This window comes from Thamnophis elegans, chromosome 9, assembly GCF_009769535.1.
Source record: "Thamnophis elegans isolate rThaEle1 chromosome 9, rThaEle1.pri, whole genome shotgun sequence".
Classification (NCBI taxonomy): domain Eukaryota; kingdom Metazoa; phylum Chordata; class Lepidosauria; order Squamata; family Colubridae; genus Thamnophis; species Thamnophis elegans.
This window is the reverse complement of record NC_045549.1, coordinates 55,032,828-55,053,530: the sequence shown is the minus strand read 5'-3', so window position 1 is coordinate 55,053,530 and position 20,703 is coordinate 55,032,828.

The following is a 20,703-nucleotide window of genomic DNA, read 5'->3' as shown; positions in this document are numbered from 1 at the left end:
TCATAGGGTACCTAAATACATAGGTATGTATTTAGTGTCACAACCCCTGGTATGCCCAAATATGGGAGGAAGCTTACTGCTTCCATTTCCCTGGCTCAGCTGATAAAGGAGGAGAACCTTGTGGCTCAGTGGTTAACACATCTGCCTAATATGTAATACAGCCCAGGTTCGAATCCCAGTAAGGGTATGGCTAGCTGATGAGAGCTAAATAACTTAAAATAGATCTAAACTAGTCTCCCTTTATTTATTTATCAGCACAAAAACAACACAAATGTAACAAAGGCAACAGTAAAAATATTGGGTTTCTGTCTGGATAGTCTCTTGTGACAAGACTGGAAGCAGTAAGCTTCCTCCCATATTTGGGCATACTAAATACATACATACATACATACATACATACATACATACATACATACATACATACATATAAAACTGTGTATAAAATGTGTAAATATAGAAGCGAAATATTATATACATGTACAGGTATGATGACATACCAACAACTTTCCAATTGCTAACAGGTGTAGTAGCTGTTGCAGTTCAGCAGCAACCAGCTGAAATCAAGCTATTTTTACTTCTAACAGAAAGAAAACCATCCAAACAGCAGAAGAACAAAAGATCCTACTTCACAATATGGTTTTGGAAAAATGCAAGAGGAGAAAGACCAACTTGAATGTAGGTTAGATTAAATATAAAAAGGAGTTTGATTCTTTCGCACATCGTATAATCAGGTGCCTCAAAATAATGGGAGTCTGTATAAACATCAGAAGCTGTGTACAAAGATCAATGGCACAATGGAAGGCACAGTTGGAAGAGGTTAATATTAAGAGAGGAATCTTTCAAGGAGACTTATTCTCAATATTACTATTTTTACTAGTTGTCACAGAACTGATTGTTCTGTCAGCAATACTGAATAAGTCAGACTAGGGCTATCAAACATAAAAAAAACATCTGTGAGGCTACCTGTCATGGTTGCCACCCTGTTAGCATAACTCCACAGTCTGCCACCTGACATTTTTGGAATTGAGGAGGGAGGAGATAGAAATAATATCAAGAGTTGAAAGGAAAAATATCCCTACAAATACCAGGACATCCTTCAAATTGAAAATATTACCCACACTAAAGTGCAGAATACATCCTACAGAGAATACAGAGTGAAGAAGATCTTACACTCCAACTTTTGTGAAGAAACACCTATAACAATTCCAGCCATTAGATTCACTGGACTCAAGTGGAACTAAAAGTCTTGGATACGAAAATCAGAAAAATCATGACAAAGAATTATACCTTCATCCACACCATGATATTGACGGACTACTGGAAAATAGGTGAGCATGCAATGTTGCATGAACACCACACTGTTAAAGAAGAAAAAGGTCATTGGAAAAATATCAGAAGGACAGAGAAGGAGATGCACTGAAGTTATTATACCATGAAGGTTTATTGAACACCAAATGAAGAATAGTTCAAATGAAGAATAGAAAAGAGACATAACAAGGCAAAATATTCAATGGGCACTACACAAAAAACTGGCAGGCAAAGTAGAGAACAAAACCTGGCAATAGCTAGGAGCAGGAAAGTTGAATAAAGAAGCAGAGTGTAAGGACTTTCTTCTCCCCTCCACTCTAAAAAGTAGAACTCTTGAAGCACTTAGCATTTCAAAGGGAAACTTTTATTGAAAGGAAGGTGATAGCAAGACAAAGAAAGTAGGATCTGAAGATTCCTGTGAAATTCCATTAGGTTAAAGCAGTTAGAAACGCCTCTCCTCAGTCCAGTGTTGAATAGGCCAATCCACAGGTGTGAAATTGTTTTGAGAATCACAGGCTGAGAAGATAATAATAAGTGGTTCTCAGGTGTCACTTGCAGGATACCGGATAGTACAGGAAAGATGGCACCAGGAAAAAAGCTATAAACTAAAGAATGCACCCAGACCCCCACCTCACCAGAATTGCAGCATCCTGATAGGGATCTATCGGACCTGTCACAGACGGGATAATTCTGGTTGCCCAAGACCAACATTTAAGAATAAATGCATTCAAAGTTAGAAATGAAAAGACAGTAACAGACAGCACGTATTGTCTCTGCAAAGAAGCTGAAGAAACAGTGGATGACCTAGTTAGCTGCTGCATAAAGGTTGCACAGATGGATTGCAAACAATAGCATGAAAAAGTAGCAACAATGGTGCACTGAATTATCAACAACAATTATGATTTGCTTGCAAGCAAGAATTGGTGGAACCACAGAATGGACAAAGTAATTGAAAATGAAGAATCTATTTTAACTCAGATATTTATACATGTTACCATCATCATACCTCCATTTTCATTTGACTATAGTCATTTAAACGTCCTTCATCATAAAATATATCAAGATTTAATACATAACCACATACTGGCATTTCATTTACTATTTCTAAAATCCTCCAATGACACTAAATCCTTATATCCTATTCTAGCTAAACATCCATAATGTTCAATAACAAAGTTTTCTATCCTTCTTTCCAAATCATTGTTTACAATTTACAGCTCATTTCCTTATAGTGTGTGTGTGTGTGTGTGTGTGTCACAACCCCTAGTATGCCCCTAGCTGATGAGAGCTAAATAGCTTGAAATAGATCTATACTAGTCTCCCTTTATTTATTTATCAGCACAAATATAACACAAATATAACCAAGGCAACAGTAAAAATATTGGGTTTCTGTCGTGATGGACTCTTGTGACGAGCCGATTGACAGATAATGGAAGCAGTTAGCTTCCTCCCATAATTGGGGCATACCAGGGGTTGTGACACTAAATATATACCTTCCTCCCTGGCTTCAGCTGATAAGGAGTAGGACCTGTGGCTTAATGGCTAAGACGTCTGCCTAAGATGTAATATAGCACAGGTTCGAATCCCAGTAAGGGTATGGCTAGCTGATGAGAGCTAAATAGCTTGAAATAGATCTATACTAGTCTCCCTTTATTTATTTATCAGCACAAATATCACACACACACACACACACATGTTATAATCATTATCCCTCCTTTATTTGACTATATCCTGCATCATATCATTTCCCCCCTAGTAATCAAGATTTAACTAAATCTAACTTAATTCTTTTTTTATTATTTTGATTAACCTTTATATATAATCCAAAAGGGTTTCTAATCTTCCTTTCATGGGTGCCATTCAATATTCAGATCCAGTTGTTACTTATCATAACACTACACATTGTATACATCACAGGTGGGTTCCTACCAGTTCGCACCTATTCGGTAGAGCCAGTTCGCTGGTTAGAAGAGGTTCCACCAGTGGACCTGGAAAGCAGGCCACACCTACAGAAGAGGTTCCAAAAATTTTTGAAACCTACCACTGGTATACATTATTATCATTATCAATTATTTATTTAACTATATCTATTATCACTAAATTTCGCTAAGTTTAGCTAGTTTTAAATTATACTCTTCCATCTATCAACCAGTATCTTTCCAATAACAAACCTGCACTTGACGCTCTTGGGAGTCAATAAAGCACATGTTCCCATGGCTATCTCTAGTTAGACATCAAAGTTATATATCCCACATAGCTACCATAAACATCCCTCCGGAGAAGTTGGGACCCTCCGTCTCCCGGTGACAGGAAACCAGTTGTAAAGTTGTAAAACCCAGTTGTTTCAGATGTAGCTAATTATTTAACTCTGAGGCTCCCCTCCTCCCAATTGAATGACAGTATCACTTTTAGGGATCTGACAGTAGATATCACAGTACATGTGGACAGAAAAATAGAAGAGAAAGAGAACCATTATTGCCAGACATTTATTAAACAATGATTTGTTGATATTTAAGAAGCTAGTATTGATTTGAGTAATGCCAAAGAGTGTCAAGGTCAACACAATACAGATATGATAAATGAATCTTTACAGTTATGTATATGGTATGGTACCAACAAATGTATTAAAAATGCTGTGCCTTCCTTCTTTCTCTTGATTGTCTGTCCTAAGTAACAATGTTACTCAAATTTCTAACTTTCCTTCCCCCCTGCAAGGCCAGAGGAGTTAAGTTTATGGTTAGACAAAATAAATAAATAAGTAAGTAAGCAATTAAAATCTTCCTGCACTTATATTACAGTCTTTCCCAGTTGGTGTTCTTCATTCAGTTTCCAGGATTCACATATCCAGGATGACCATTGTTGAGAATTTTAAAATTAGTCAATATTTAAAGAATACTCAGATATTGCGGAAAGAAATTCTAGAAAACTGCTATAATCATGCCAATTCAAATCTGACGTCAATGTGTAAAATGTTTCTATGACTACTATCAACTCGAGAAGGGAGGAGAATTCCATGCATACTTTTGGCCAGAGTCATTCTTGCAGCTGGCATGTAACATCTTGTTGGCGAATGTGATTTATGACTTCAGGCAGAGGGGAGGGGACACAGGGGTAAAGTTCAGACACCATTAAGTGGGATTTTGTTTCGGCTCCACAGGAGATCATGCCAAGATGTTGATCCTAATAAATGAATGGTTTTTTTTTAACTTTGTCTCAAGGCTCGTCAATTAATTAGGTCATCCCTTGGGAACTTCACATCCAAGCAATCTATATTCTTATCAGATCTCATTGTATTAAAGTATAGTAAATATTAAAGTTTTTACTTCCTTCAGGAAATCTTCTGATTTACTTAATATGGCTTTGCAGTAGCATACAAAACAATGATATACGTTTTATGTGGAAAAAATTGCCAAATGTTAGGATCCAGTATTTGTCATGTTTCGGAATTCACATTGAAAATAAACAGAGAGTCAATTTGTTTGGTGAAAAACTTTATCTCTATCTAAGAAACTACATGATAACCAGCACTAAATGACTATGATACAAAGGTAAGCAAATCCAAGTCAGTTCTAACAAAGTTAACAAGCTCCTCCTTGTCCTCCGAGTGGAGGGGAAGGGCTCTGGCAACAGCCCCAGTGGTGTTAGCGGCAGCGTTGGCATTGGTGGTGTGTAAGCACGGCCGAGGTCAGGACGTAGCGGTGCCACAGAAAAGCTGCTACCCCACAAATGTCAGCATGAGGGCTGACAGAATGTATGCAAAGATAAAATTTATTTTGAAAAATATATTCTAAGTGATACATTCTAGCTATTAACATTAGTGAGTTATAATATTTTTAGGCATGATTGTAGTGTTATATGATTAATGTAAATAAATATTATTTTACTACAGAAATAGTTGAATTATATAATTACTGTGAATAGCCTAGAAAAAAGGTGCATTAAATGCTTTTTAGTGTTAATTCATACTTTAGGTATGTGCTATTTGGACCTCCGGATATTGTTCCATTATTACTTCCTTTATTGGTCTTGGTACCTAGGACTAATAGGAATTGGAATTTAATGAAATTAATTGTTCAGCTGCATATTTTTTTCTTGTACATCAGAACCACTTAAATTATTCATGTGTAGTGTCCTATTGGAAGAAAATAACTGTTCTTCTAAACAGTTAAGTTAAATATATATGCTAATATGGGCTTTTTTCAGCTTTAAATAATAGATTTATACTAACAAAATTTAATACAGTAGTGCCTAGCATTTGATATATTTTTTCTATACCAGAGTATTTATATACATTTTGCATTAAATTTCAACTGGTTGACCAGGGTTTTCATGAAACCTGGGTGTTCAATCTATTTTTATCAACTAAAACAACTCATCTGTCAATATTTGATTAAAGGTTGCCTTTTTCAGTTGTATAGATAATCTGAAGTGCACCTTTGATTGAAGTTTCATCCCATAGTAGATAATTTTGGATTATGACTCATCTTGTGACTTCTCCTACTTTTAGCCTCATAGAAAGACCGTATCTCCCTTATCACTGCCAAGACAGACTCTGCCAGTATTGATTTAGACAGAAAACTTCAATATGTTTCAGATTGATTTTTTTTACACCTCATCTAATGGTAAATAAAACTATTCTATATACTTTTCCACTTCCATTTTATTTTTGATACAATTGTCAAAATAAGTCTGCCAAAAATATTGTAATGTAAATTTTTCAAGGGCAAAAAAGAACAGAATCCTGCCACGTTAATCTGGTAACTAATTTCAGGTATATACATTTATCTCTGCATATAAATCTTCCCCTCAAATAGGCATTTTCCAATTTATTTTAATGGAGGAATGACATTTGCAAATTTTCATTTGCATATTTACCTAGGTTGAGAAAAACATTTTGTACTTTTAAGCAGGAAGTTCTTTTCCTTCCTATTAGACCCTATTCATTAATGCCTGCAACCATAATATATATTCATCAGAATGATATTTTTAACAGAAACAAAGGTGAATCTAGGCCAGATACCAATCCTAGTTTCTCATTTCATTGTCCTGGATTGTAAAGCATTGCCTTTATTTCAGAATATTTTTATTAATATTTTTTTAACATCATTAGAAAATAAACATGCATTTCAGTTATACTCTCTCTACTCTTTTCTCATTTACTAAATTTACACCAGACGTTCAGAATAAAATTATATTTATAATTCTAATTTTCAAACAGGATTCACAAATTGATCAGATTAACTAATCAACCCCAGATTAACCAAAAAGGAAGATGATTTTAATGTAATTCACTCATGGGGAAAAAACACAATAATTCTTCCACGTCAGTTTAAGGTAATACTAATTCCAGCTGAAACAGTTGTAAATACACTTCTCATTCAGCAAAAGAGTGCACGTATCCACCGGTATATGTATGAATGCATGTATCATATGCTTGTCAGTAAAATTTATTTTGTGAAAAGGTACCCTATTTTATAAAATCATATGTGAACTATTCTCACAGGAACCTTTCTCACACCCAGAACATCAAGTGAAAATAATAGAATTACAACTGTCTCAGCAACACCTCAGAGAAAATATAAAATACATGAATGAAGCTGTAGAACAATGATTAATGAAAAAGGGATGCTGAACTAAATATGACAAAAATGACTAAAGAGATATACTTTAGTCATGTACAGCTCATGTACAGCCTTAAAATAGTAATTAAACTAACTAAAAATCAAAACCAAAGTTGAAAATAATATTTTAAGTATTACTGAGTGTTGTTCAGAAGAAAAATCCTCATCATTAAAACAATGCAGAACAAGAATAAATGAATAAAATCAGATTATAAAAAATACAAAGCAGAGAATTCTAAGAGAATAGTGGAATACTAAATAATAACAACTTTACACAGAGTTGGTAAACCAAATTACAGCCCTTGATCATATAATGACTAAGATTATGCAGAAGACATTATAGATCAGTTGCAAAACAAGACAGGAGGAGATGGAATTCAAATACACTATTAAAAAACTGAATAGTATAGAATTCTTTATTGTTCAAATGTGATTGGACACAGAAGGAATTTATCTTGGTGCATATGCTCTCAGTGTACATAAAAGAAAAGATACATTTGTCAAGAATCATAAGGTACAACACTTAATGATAATCATAGGGTACAAATAAGCAATCAAATCATATTAGGAAACAATATAAATCGTAAGGATACTAGCAACAAACGGAGGAAGAGAAAGGAGAGAAGGGAAGGGAGAGGTGGAAAGAAGGAAGGAGAGAAGAAAGAGAAGATAGGAAGGAGGGAGAGAAGAAGGTAGGGAAGCAAGGAGGGAAAAAGGGAGGGAAGGAAGGAGAGTAGATAGGAAGGAGGGAAGGAGGGAAGAAAGGAGGGAACGTAAGAGAAGAGAAAGGAGGGAAGGAAGGAAGGAGGGAGGGAAGGTATGAGAGAAGGAGGGGGGATGGAGAGAGGAAAGGGAAGGGGAAGGAAAGGAGGAAAGGAAAAGAAAGGAGGGAAGGAAGGAGAGAAGGAGAGAAGGAGGGAAGGAGGGAAGGAAGGAAGGGGAGTGGGAAAGAAGAAACAAGGGAAGGAAAGAGGGAGGGAGGGAAGAAGATACCTAACCTTTGATGTCTATAATGATTTTGATATCACGGGAATGTCTTGAAACGTAGTCAAATGTAAAGCAAAACAGTGGATGTTGTATTGTCTTTTACCAGCTATTGGATGTTGTATTTTTCTTTTACTAATAAAAATAATTTTAAAAAAAAGGATACTAGCAACAAAGTTACAGTCATACAATCGTAAGTAGGAGGAGATAGGTAATAGGAATGATGAGAAGATTAATAGTAGTGCAGACTTAATAAATAGTTTGACAGTGTTGAGGGAATCTATTTAGCAGAGTGATGGCATTGGTGGGGGGGGGATTTTCTTGTGTCTAGTTGTTCTGGTGTGCAGTGTTCTATAGCATAGTTTGATGGTAGGAGTTGAAACAGTTTATATCCAGGATGCAAGGGGTCTGTAAATATTTTCACAGGCCCTCTTTTTGAATCGTGCAGTAGACAGGTCCTCAATGGAAAGCAGGTTGGTAGTAATTCTTTTTTCTGCAGTTCTAATTATCCTCTGAAGTCTGTGTCTATCTTTTTGGATTGCAGAACCAAACCAGACAGTTATAGAGGTGCAGATGACAGACTCAATAATTACTCTGTAGAACTGAATTAGCAGCTCTTTGGGCAGCTTGAGCTTTCTGAGTTGGTGCAGAAAGAACATTCTTTGTTGTGCTTTTTTGGTGTTAGATGTCCATTTTAGGTCTTGATATATGGTAGAACCTAGAAATGTGAAGGCCTCTATTGTTGATTCTGTGTTGTCCAGTATTGTAAGAGGTGGTAGTATGGTAGGGTTTCTCCTAAAGTCTACCATCATTATTTTGAGTGTCCGGCTATATCCAGAGCCAGTTGTTCAACCTCCCATCTGTATGCGGATTCATCATTTTCTCGAATGAGACCAATCACTGTTGTATCATCTGCGAACTTCAATAGTTTAACAGATAGATCATTTGAGATGCAGTATATAGAGAGAAGAGAAGTGGGGAGGGCACAGAAACTTTGAGGGAGGCCTGTGCTGATTGTACAAGTATCTGATGTGATTCTGCTTAGCTTCACCTGCTGCTTCCTGTCTGTTAGGAAGCTTATGGTCCACTTACAAATGTATTCAGGTACTGCTAGCTGGTTTAGCTTAGTTAGAAGAATGTCTGGAATTATGGTATTGAATGGTGAACTAAAGTTTACAAAGAGGAACTTGGGTAGGTCTTTGGAGATTCAAGATGTTGAATGTACTCTGAATGTAGTGCAGAGTCACACTAACAGCATCATCTGTCGATCTATTTGTTCGGTATGCAAATTGCAAGGGGGGGTGTCTAACAATGGATCCATGATGGTTTGCAAGTGGGACATCACTAGCCTTTCAAAGATTTTCATAACTACAGATGTTAGAGCAACAGGTCTGTAATCATTCAGTTCCTTGATGCTGGGCTTCTCTGGCACTGAGATGATAGTTTGGAGCAAGAAAGAACATAGCACATCATTAGTGATTTATTAAAGATTCAGGTGAAGATGGGGGACAATTGATCAGCACAGACATTTAAGCAAGAATAAAACAGTAATAATCTAATTTAGCCTGCCTCCATTGCGGACTGGGGATACGCGAAAGATTAGGCAATCAAACAAGTCTTCTAAAAAAAAAAAGTTGGGTATCTCCATCTTACAGTTAGTAAAAAGTGCAGATTATCCAAAACTAATGTTTTAGATTTGGAAAATAAAAATTGATGGTATATAAGTGCCCAGACAATTAGGAAACATTTCAACATATTAATAACAATAAAAGAGTCAAGGAAACAATAGGTCCACTAAAGAGAAAAGATGGAAAGGAAGTAACAGGCAGTAGGGAGAAAGCAGAGCTGCTTAACAGTCTTCATACAAAAAGAAATTATAGCCCAATGTATCAAAAAAGGTACTGTAAAAGACAAACTAGAAATAAAAATTAAAATAAGTAAGAAAATGGTAAGAGAACATCTATCTGTCCTTGAGGAATATAAATCACCGGGACCTGACAGATTACATCCCAGGGTTCTGAAGGAGCTGGCAAATGTTATATCAGAACCATTGTACTATATCTTTCAAAAACCCTGAAGCTTTGTGAGCTTTGGAAAACGGCTGATGTGGTTCACCTCTTCAAGAAAGGAGGGGAATAAAACAGACCAAGGAAATCACAGACCAATCAGTCTAACATCAATACCTGGGAAAATCTGGGGAAAGATAATTAAAAAATAGATCTGCAAACAACAAGAAATAAATAAAGTTATAACTAGTAGCCAATACAGGTTTGTTAAAAACAGATCATGCCAAATCAATCTTATTTTATTAATTGATAAAGTCACTAAATTAGTAGACCAACAAAATGTGGTGGACACAGTTTACTTAGATTTCAGTAAGGTGTTTGACAAAGTAGACCACAATCTACTTCTTGGTAAACTAGAAAAATGTGGAATAGACAAACATCACCAACAGATGGATTTGTAGCTGGATGACAAACTGTACCCAATGAGTAGTCCCTAATGGTACTATATCCACATGGAGAGAAGTAAGCAGTGGGGTATCACAAAGCTCCGTCTTAGGCCCAGTACTCTTCAATATCTTTACAAATGATTTAATGAGAGTAGTAGAAGGGAAACTCATCCAATATGCAGATGATACTAAACTGGCAGGAATAGCCAACACCCCAGAACACAAGGTCAGGATCCAAAAAGATCTTCATAAACTTGAACAATGGGTCCTATCCAGCAAAACAAATTTTAATGTGAAGAAAAACAAAGCTTTACATTTAGGCAGGAAAAATCAAAGTTATAAGTATAAATTAGGTGCTACCTAATTCAAAAACAGTAACTGGAGGCTCTACCCGGAGGAGAGCCTTCTCGGTGGCTGCTCCGACCCTCTGGAATGAACTCCCCGTGGAGATCCGGACCCTCACCACCCTCTAGACCTTCCGCGCCGCACTTAAAATCTGGCTATCCCGGCTGGCCTGGGGTTAAAGATTCTAACCCCTACTCAAATTGTATGACTGTTGAGTTCTTAAATGATGTAGTGCTTTTATGTTGTAAATTGTTTGTCCTTCCCCCCCCCCTTTGAACTGTGAGCCGCCCTGAGTCCCCCCAGGGAAAAGGGCGGCATACAAATAAAGTGAAACTGAAACTGAAACTGAAACTGTGGGAGGGACATTGGAGTCCTAGTGGATCATCATTTGAATATGAGCCAGCAATGGGCAACGGCAACCAAAAAAGCTAATACAATCCATGGTTGTCTATACAGAGGCATAGAATCAAGTTCATGTGACGTATTAGTACCACTTTATAAAACCCTAGTAAGACCACACCTGGAATACTGCAAACAATTTTGGTCACCATACTACAAAAAAGATGTTGACACTTTGGAAAAAGTTCAGATAAGAGCAACTAAGATGATCAAAGGCATGGAGACTAAACCATACCAGAACAGCCGCAGGATTTGGGTTTGGCTAGTTTAAAGAAAGGAAGAATTAGGCATGGCACGATAGCAGTATTTCAGTACTTGAGAGGCTGCACAAAGAAGTGGGGGTAAAATTATACTCCAAGGCACCAGAGGGCAGGATAAGAAATAATGATTGGAAACTAATCAAAGAGAGAAGCAAACTGGAATTAAGGAGAAACTTCCTAACAGTGAAGCCAATTAACCAGTGGAACAGCTTGCCTCCAGAAATCATGGGCAGTCAATCACTGGATATTTTTAAGAAGACACTGGAAAGTCACTTGTTCTCCTGCTTGAGCAGGGGGATGGACTAGAAGACCTCTAGCATTTCCTCCAGCTCTGTTCTGTTCTGTTCCATTCCGTTCCATTCTATTCTGTCTTCAGTGGATGAAATTATTCAACTAATAGGCATCTAACTGAATTTTAAATATCTGACACTTGACTCCATTCCTAGTTATAAAAAAATATAGTGGAAGTAGTAGAAGTTTGGATAATTCATAATCATTATTTTTATTTAAAAAATAGGAAACAAACAATATATTGTCCAAATACTATTGCCATATTTATCAGGCATCCTAAGGACTCTTACTACTGTGAAATAGAAAATATATGGTCTCTCTACTGTTTATCAATTTAAAGTGAAATCTTATTACAAATAGATTTGTAGATGTTTCAAGATCCATAACAATTTATAGACTCAGCAAGGCATATATTGATAATTTTTACTGAGTAAAAACTTTGGTTTTGGGGAAAGGAGTTCTAAATTTTATTTATGTGATTTATGATACTTGCATCTTGCCTTCCTTGAAATAGTTCAAAGCAACATTTTATAAAATTCTATTACACCGTGAGGTTGGTTAAAAAGGAGTAATTTACTTGCTTAGGTGAACTCAGTAAATTTTATTGATATATATTTAGAATGAATGATATTTTTTTTAATAACCTTCATATGGCATGACCTGATAGGGGAAAAAAAGGAATCAATTTGAACAAAATCTTATGGATGGAAGAGTCCTATTGTCCTGCATATGTTACAATTCTTTTGTTGCCCTTGAGCACATTCAAGGTGCCATATTGACTTGCAGTTATTAGTTTCTTAATGTCAAAATGGTAAAAAGAAACAGCAAACATAGGTTTAAAAAGTGATAATTTTGAATACATATGTTAGAGGTATAGACAATTCTACTAGGCACCTTGTCTTGTGTAGCAAACAATGAGAAGGAGATGTCAGGCAATGTCCTCAGATTTGAGGAAATTGCCTTGACAGTGTCAATCAATCAATTAAGTAGAATCTGTAATAAAATTGAGACAAATGTAATCAATTCATTTCATTATACAAATTAAACAAAACACCTTAATAGTCATGTGAACTTATTCAGAAATTTCCTTACAGTTATTTAAGGTTAACTGCTAAGTTATAAATGTCAACTATGATTCAACAATTGCAAAAGTTGTTTTCATGTCTAGAATGATTAATACCCAAGTAGTAAACAGTGCCCTGAAAAATAACATTCGATTGTTTATTAAACTCTTATTATGTTGCAAATGGCATTCATAACTTATGGGAGATGTCAGTTTGTTTTAATGAGATGAAAGATTTAGAATTTTAGTATATATAACATATTAACATTTAGTATATCAACATATTAACAGACTTAAAATTATTTCCCATAAATGAGACATTACTGTCTCTTTTTAATAATAAAATAAAATAATTGGTTATTAAAATCTAATTCATCAAAAACCTTAACAAAATAGATTAAGCTCACAGTTAACTCCAGCTGAACTCACAAATTTTAAAAGTAGCTTATCTTTAGCTGGATTGTATCCATATTACAGGATCAGAATACATCTGGAAGGGATTTTAGAGGTCTTCTAGTTAAACCCACTGCTCAAGCAGGAAATCCTACACCATTTAAGTGTATGGTGTGATGCAGCACCCACAGCTACTGATCCACTGGTTAATTGTTCTCACTGTTACAAAGTTTCTCCTTAATTCCAGGTTACTTTTCTCCTTGATTAGTTTCCATTCATTGTTTCTTGTCCTACCCTTTGATGTTTTGGGAAATAAATTGACCTCCTCCTCTTTGTGGTAGCCTCTCAAATATTGGAACGCCATTATCATGCCCCCCTCCAGCCCTTCTTCTCTTTATACTAGCCAACCCAAATTCTATAACTGTTCTTCATATGTTTTAGTTTCCAGGCCTTTAATCATCTTAGTTGCTTTTCTTTGTACTTTTTCCAAAGTCCCAACATTTTTTTTGCTGTGGGAACCAAGGACATTCCAACAGATGGCTAGGGAGAGGAGGAGTGAAGTAATCAAGCAACCGGCCAGCACCTCTTTTTAGTACTGTTTGTCTCTTTTTTATGATTTTTATTTTTTTTCCTCTTAGATAATTAAGAATTTAACAATTTGTAAAGAATTAGAATAAATAAACTGTTTTTTCCCCAAATGTTTAGTTGAAAAAAATAAATTGAAAAAATGTTAAAATTAAAAAAGTTTTAAAAATTGAAAAAAGAATGTAAAATTCAAAATGATATTTAAGAGTTTAAATATAGAAGATTAAAATTGGAACAAGGAACTGAAAAATAAAAAATGAAAAAAATGGAAAATGATTTTTTTCTTAAGAAAGGGAATTTAGAGATTTTAAAAAATTAAGAATTTACAAGAGTTTTTGGTCCTTTATGAAGTAATATGCACTTTTTCTGTTGGAAGTCTCAGGCTATTTTCTAGGAGATTTTTTGTTCTTAAGTCTCTACTTCCTGTCTTGAAAGTTTATCCCTTTCCTCTCCCTCCACAAATGCCTTGTACTTATCCTCCTCTCTCCTCCTGTTCCTCAGGCAGGCCGGATCAGGAGCGCACACCAGACTGTTGCTCCTCCTGCTGCCACTGCTATTGGTGTGACTCTCATGAGGGGAAAAGAAAAAAATAATAAAAGTCTCTGCAGTGGCAGGACTGGCCCACCATGGAGTGACCCATCCCACTCCCCCGCCTGGCAGATCTTCCCCCCCTCAGCTCAGCTCTTCTTCATTCCTTCCTTCCCCCAGCACCCATCAAAGCTCTGCCCCCACTTGGCTTCCCTCACCCTCTCTGCATGCCCGGCCACTCTGTATGCCCGGCCACTCTGCATGCCCGGCAAGCGATGGTGGTGTGGGGCAGCTAGTGCTGGTGGCAGCTACTGCTCCTGAGCTGGCTGTGGGTCATGCTGCTCAGCAGGCAGTGCCCTGACTCCCCTGCTGTCACAGCCACCACTGCACCGCCTCAGCAGCAGCACCTCCTGCCTGCAATTCCTTCCTTCCCTCAGCGCCCGCCAAAGTTTTGCCCCCGCTCAGCTGCCCTTGCTGCCACCGCGCCCCCTCTGCATGCCCATCTGCTGGCCTGGGGAGAGCAAGTGATGGTGGTGTGAGGCAGCTGGCGGCAGTGGCGGTTATTGTTCCTGGGCTCACTGTGGGTCGCACTGCTCAATGGGCAGCAGCCCGACTCTGTGCCTGCCCCTGCTGCACCGCCTTATCAGCAGCACCTGCTGCCCGCAGAACTGAGGCAGGGAAGAAGATCAAGAGATGTGGAGCCACAGACTCACCCCTTTCCCCTGCCTCACAGCTCACCTTGGTGGGACCAGGACGTGCGCAGAGTGAGTGGAGTTTGTGACCAACTTTAAAGTGAATGGGGCTGTTTGTGACTAAATGGGACAAAGAACATAGAGGGATGCAAGGGAACATGGAAGTAATCTAGTCCAACTCTTCCCAAGGCAGGAGTCCTTCCTTCTCTTTGAGAGCTGTCAGTGGCAGACATGAGGAAAATTGTGTGTGTGTGTGTGTGTGTGTGAGAGAGAGAGAGAGAGAGAGAGAGAGAGAGAGGGAGAGGGAGAGAGAGAGAGAGAGAGAATGAGTAAGAGAAAGAAGGAAAGAGAAAGAAAGAAGTTGGAGATAGAGAGAGACAAGAAGGAAGGAAGGAAGGAAGAGAAAGAATGAAAATAAGTGAGGGAGAGAGACACAAGAAAGAAGGAAGGAAAGAAGGAAGGAAGGAAGGAAGGAAGGAAGGGAATATGATCACAATTGAGCCCAAAATTTTGGTTACTAAGCAAGAGCATTGTTAAGTGAGTTTCACCACGTTTTCCAATTTGGCCATGCCCACCCAGTCACATGACCACCAAGCCACTCCCATCTGGTCACATGACTACTGAGCCACTCCCATAAAACAGGCCACACCTACAGAATAGGTTCTCAAAAATTTGAAACCCACCACTGGTGCTGCTGCTCTGTTGGCCATTTGCACTGCTCTTAGCCACTGCTGGTCAACCGTGCTGCTATCAGTCACTGCTCAGAGCACTTTGCTCCTCTGCCACATAGCTCTGTACCACTGCTTCTCAAGGTCTGCCATGCTGCTCATAGCCACTGGTCTACTGCAACCTAGCTGCATTTCTCTGCTGCTCAGTAGTCTCCATTTGCACCGCTCTGGTTCCGGTCAGTTGTCAGTGGGTTTCTGGGATGCCTCTCTGTCTCTAAGCTTGGCTGAATCTCCTTCTGTCAGATGGCTAATTAGACCACCTCTCAGTTGGGATATTGGGCTGCCTCTCAGCTGGACCACCTCTCAGTCTCTGACTATTTGTAATCCATAAAAGAAGGTAGAATGACAATTTCAGTTCAGAGTAATAAAAGCAGTTCAAGGAAATTTTTGATCTGGGTAATAAAAATTTACAATCCAGTTGTAAAACTTTACAAGTAAACAATTTTTTAAATATTCATTCAGTTATCTCAGGACCATTCAATATATACTGTTCAAAAATAATAATAAAGGGAACACTTAAACAACACAATGTAACGCCAAGTCAATCACAGGTCTGTGAAATCAAACTGTCCACTTAGGTAGCAACACTGATTTACAATCAATTTCACATGCTGTTGTGCACATGGAATAGACAACAGGTGGAAAGCATAGGCAGTTAGCAAGACATCCCCAATAAAGGAGTGGTTCTGCAGGTGGTGACCACAAACCACTTCTCAGTTCCTATGCTTTCTGGCTGATGGTTTGGTCACGTTTGAATGCTGGTGGTGCTTTCACTCTAGTGGTAGCATGAGACGGAGTCTACAACCCACACAAGTGCTCAGGTAGTGCAGCTCATTCAGGATGGCACATCAATGCGAGCTGTGGCAAGAAGGTTTGCTGTGTTTGTCAGCGTAGTGTCCATAGCATGGAGGCGCTACCAGGAGACAAGCCAGTACATCAGAAAACGTGGAGGAGACTGTAGGAAGGCAACACCCAAGCATTAAGATCGCTACCTTTGCCTTTGTGCAAGGAGGGACAGGAGGATCACTACCAGAGCCCTGCAAAATGACCTCCAGTGGACCACAAATGTGCATGTGGCTGCTCAAACGGTCAGAAACAGACTCCATGAGGGTGATATGAGGGCCCGACGTCCACAGGTGGGGGTTGTGCTTACAGCCCAACACCGTGCAGGATGTTTGGCATTTGCCAGAGAACACCAAGATTGGCAAATTCACCACTGGTGCCCTGTGCTCTTCACAGATGAAAGCAGGTTCACATTTCGCACATGTGACAGACGTGACAGGGTCTGGAGACGCCATGGAGAATGTTCTGCTGCCTGCAACATCCTCCAGCATGACCAGTTTGGCAGTGGGTCAGTAATGGTGTGGGGTGGCATGTCTTTAGGGGGCCGCACAACTCTCCATGTGCTTGCCAGAGGTAGCCTGACTGCCATTAGGTACCGAGATGAGATCCTCACCCCTTGTGAGACCATATGCTGGTGCAGTTGGCTGTGGGTTCCTCATAATGCAAGACAATGCTAGACCTCATGTGGCTGGAGTGTATCAGCAGTTCCTGCAAGACAAAGGCATTGATGCTATGGACTGGCTCGCCCGTTCCCCAGACCTAAATCCAATTGAGCACATCTGGGACATCATGTCTCACATCCACCAACATCTCATTGCACCATAGGAGTTGGGGGATGCTTTAGTCCAGGTGTGGGAGGAGACCATCTGCCACCTCATCAGAAGCATGCCCAGGTGTTGTAGGCACATGGAGGCCACACACACCACTGAGCCTCATTTTGACTTGTTTTAAGGACATTACATCAAAGCTGGATCAGCCTGTAGTGTTTTTGTCCACTTTAATTTTGAGTGTAACTCCAAATCCAGATGTCCATGGGTTGCTAAATTTGAATTCCATTGATAATTTTTGTGTGATTTTGTTGTCAGCACATTCAGCTATGTAATGAATAAAGTATTTAATATGAATATTTCATTCATTCAGATCTAGGATGTCTTATTTTTGTGTTCCCTTTATTTTTTTGAGTAGTGTATATTTTTTTAAAAGTTCTACTCCGTTCATGATTATTTAGTTGGTATAGACTGGAATCCTTATAAATATGCAGAAAGAGAGAGAGAAATGGGGGTGGGAGAACACCCTTGCAAAAAGATCTGTACTTTGTTCATTAGAGAAAAAGAGAAGGAAAAAGAACACTCGTGCAATCAGATCTGCATGTAATTCATTTTGCAATTATGACTGTGTAACTATGCTCTGTTAATGGCAAAAAGAAGTATACAGTCAGTATTGAAGAAAAACATTAAGAATATATAAAGAAAATTTTCATAATGCTGAAAAACTTTGTCAATGCTGGTATTTTCTCAATGTCATCGGGATAACAAAGATACAAAGGAACTGCGGTCTGACTATGCTACAAGCAGAAGTTACCAGAATCAATTTATTTGCATCCAAATAAATGTTTGATTTCCAAGATTTCTGCTCTCTCCAAGTCCAGTCTTTTCCTCCATTCACTTTTTTTTCTGTGGTTGCAATTCTGTGCATGTTTGGATTTTTCTTTATAGGTTTTAAATTAGATTAATCAGAAGAGCCTCACTTCCATTCCAAGTTTTCCATACTTGCATTGTAGTATCAGACGCAGGTACATAACTGTTTTGGATTTTTTTGTCACAGCATCATCTCACCTCTCTATTCTCTTGCAAATCAATCTTTTAGTGCTTTTCACCCTTTATGGAAAATAGAAATAGTTTCCGCTTTAGGATGGTTGCTGCATGGTAAAAGCTTATTTTTCTCTTTTACCAATAATCTTCTGATTTCACTGCTAAAACTGATTCTTTGGCAATGCTTCTCCCTGGTTTTGAATAGGAGCACTTAGGAGTAAGCCAAGACAACTTTTGGACAATTGTGAATCCAGTGGAGAAGGTGGGAGGGTCTTGAATTCAGTTTAGACACTGCCTAACTCCAATAGACTTTCATAAATATATGTGCATCCAGGTACATGTACAGTCAGGAAGACAGGCATAAAAGCCCCAAAGACTTCATTCATTTGATCTGAAATCTTGGAAAAACAACCAATTCTTCAAGGCTTTACATAACACCAACAAAATGGGAACCAAGTGAATCTTAAAAGCAATCTCATTTCAAAGGCCAGACACCATGAAAGAGAAGCTACACTAGATTCCAATAGTTTATATTGTTTAATTGAAGAAACATGGAGCAATTCTGCAGTCATATATTGGCCAGGTAGAAACCATGGAAGACAGGCAGCTGTAAGATATTAAGAAAATTTCCATCCATACTTTTGGATGGGATTAAACTTCTCCACTTAACAATGGTGTACAATCTGGGTGCCCTCTTATATTCATAGTTCTTGTTTGAAGACCAGCAGCTGTGGTGTCTTTAGCTCCATATGGTGTGCCAGTTGGGAAGTCCTTCAAATAGTCATTTTGTCTTAGACATCTCAAGGCATAACCACTACAATACCTTTGAAAGCATTCAGAAGCTTCAGCTGGTTAGAGCCCAGCAGCATGACAGCAAGGTGTGCCTAGGTATGCCCATATTTCCATTTACTTCCAGATATTCAATGTGCTAGTCCTTACCCATAAAACCATACCTACAATAGGTTCATGACATTCAGGGTATTTAATATCTGAAATTCATATTGAATAAAAAAAAAGTAACTAGTAGATGAATCCAAAAAGTCCAACAAACTTGCCTAGTACTCCTACATCACCTTAACAATAGGAATGTATTTAAAGTTTAATACCTAGAGTATTAAGGGACCTTAACTATGGCATATAGAACTAAAAATAATATGTTATTGACTTCGGGAAGATGGCCGACTACATTACACAACTTGAGAGAGATCTCTGAAAGATTTTCCCCTGGGGTGTAGCTCTTCTGCCTTTAACTTGAATGGAGTGGCATCCCATCAGCTTTTATGACCCACCCACAATCCTCTCAAATTACTTCTGAGCTGCAAACATGTGGAGAATGATACTAAACTGCCGAGACAACTTCACAAGTAGCTGAAAATGCAGAGGAGTTTATTGCAGTTTTAGAAGAACCTGATATTAATTTTCACTACTATAGTTTAAAAATAAGCCTCTCAACGCAGCTGAAAGAAGAACACTGAGAAACAAAGAAAAATATGGGATTTTTTTCTTTAAAGACATTAACAAGGTTGAGGAACTCATAATAAAAAGAAAAGCCTATAAGTCTTTGATAAAACTTCCAAAGAAGAAAAAGCTTTTACTTCATGAAGATAAGCTGGAAGGAGTGACTTAAATTTAATAAATTAACTGGATATTCCTGTGCTGTTGTATTCGAGTCTTTTCCCATGTAAGATTGAGATTGTCTTGGCAGTGTTTTGGTGAGATCTCACTCGCCATCTATACAACAAGACCAGCATACCTACACCCATGAAAATCTACAAAAACATATATATTTGTTTTCGTAGATTTTCACAGGTGTAGGTATGCTGCTCTTGTTGTATTCAGGTCTTTTACCATGTAAGATTGAGATTGTCTTGGCAACATTTTGGCGAGGTCCCACTCGCCATCTTCAGGCTGGTGTTTTTTGCTTCATGCTCGTGTGAGTAATGCGTGGTCAGAGCTGTCTTCTTTCTATAAATCTTGGTGGGAGTGTGTGGCTTTGTAGCTGTAAATGGGTTGATTGGCTGTGTAGTTGCATCCTGATTGGTAGATGGAGTTGATGTTTGTAGATTAGTTGGCTGTTTTCTATCATCCAGTGTGGCTGAGGTGCTGGCTGTGTGTCCGTTGTTCTTTTGTGTTGTAATGACCTGAGTGGTGGGTGTGGTTTGTTTGTTGACTAGGGCTGGTTTCCAGATGTCTGGTAGGCAGGAGGTATCATCACATTTATTCATGTTGTGGGGGTGTTTCTCTATTTCAATGGCTTCCATAATTATTCTCTTGTTGAAGTGTTCTGTTTTGGAGATTAATTTGGTTCCTTCAAAATCAATTTCATGTACTGTTGCTTTAAGGGTGCTGGAAAAAGGAGGAAGTTTTTTTTCTTTTTTTCTGATTGTGTTCGTATGTTCT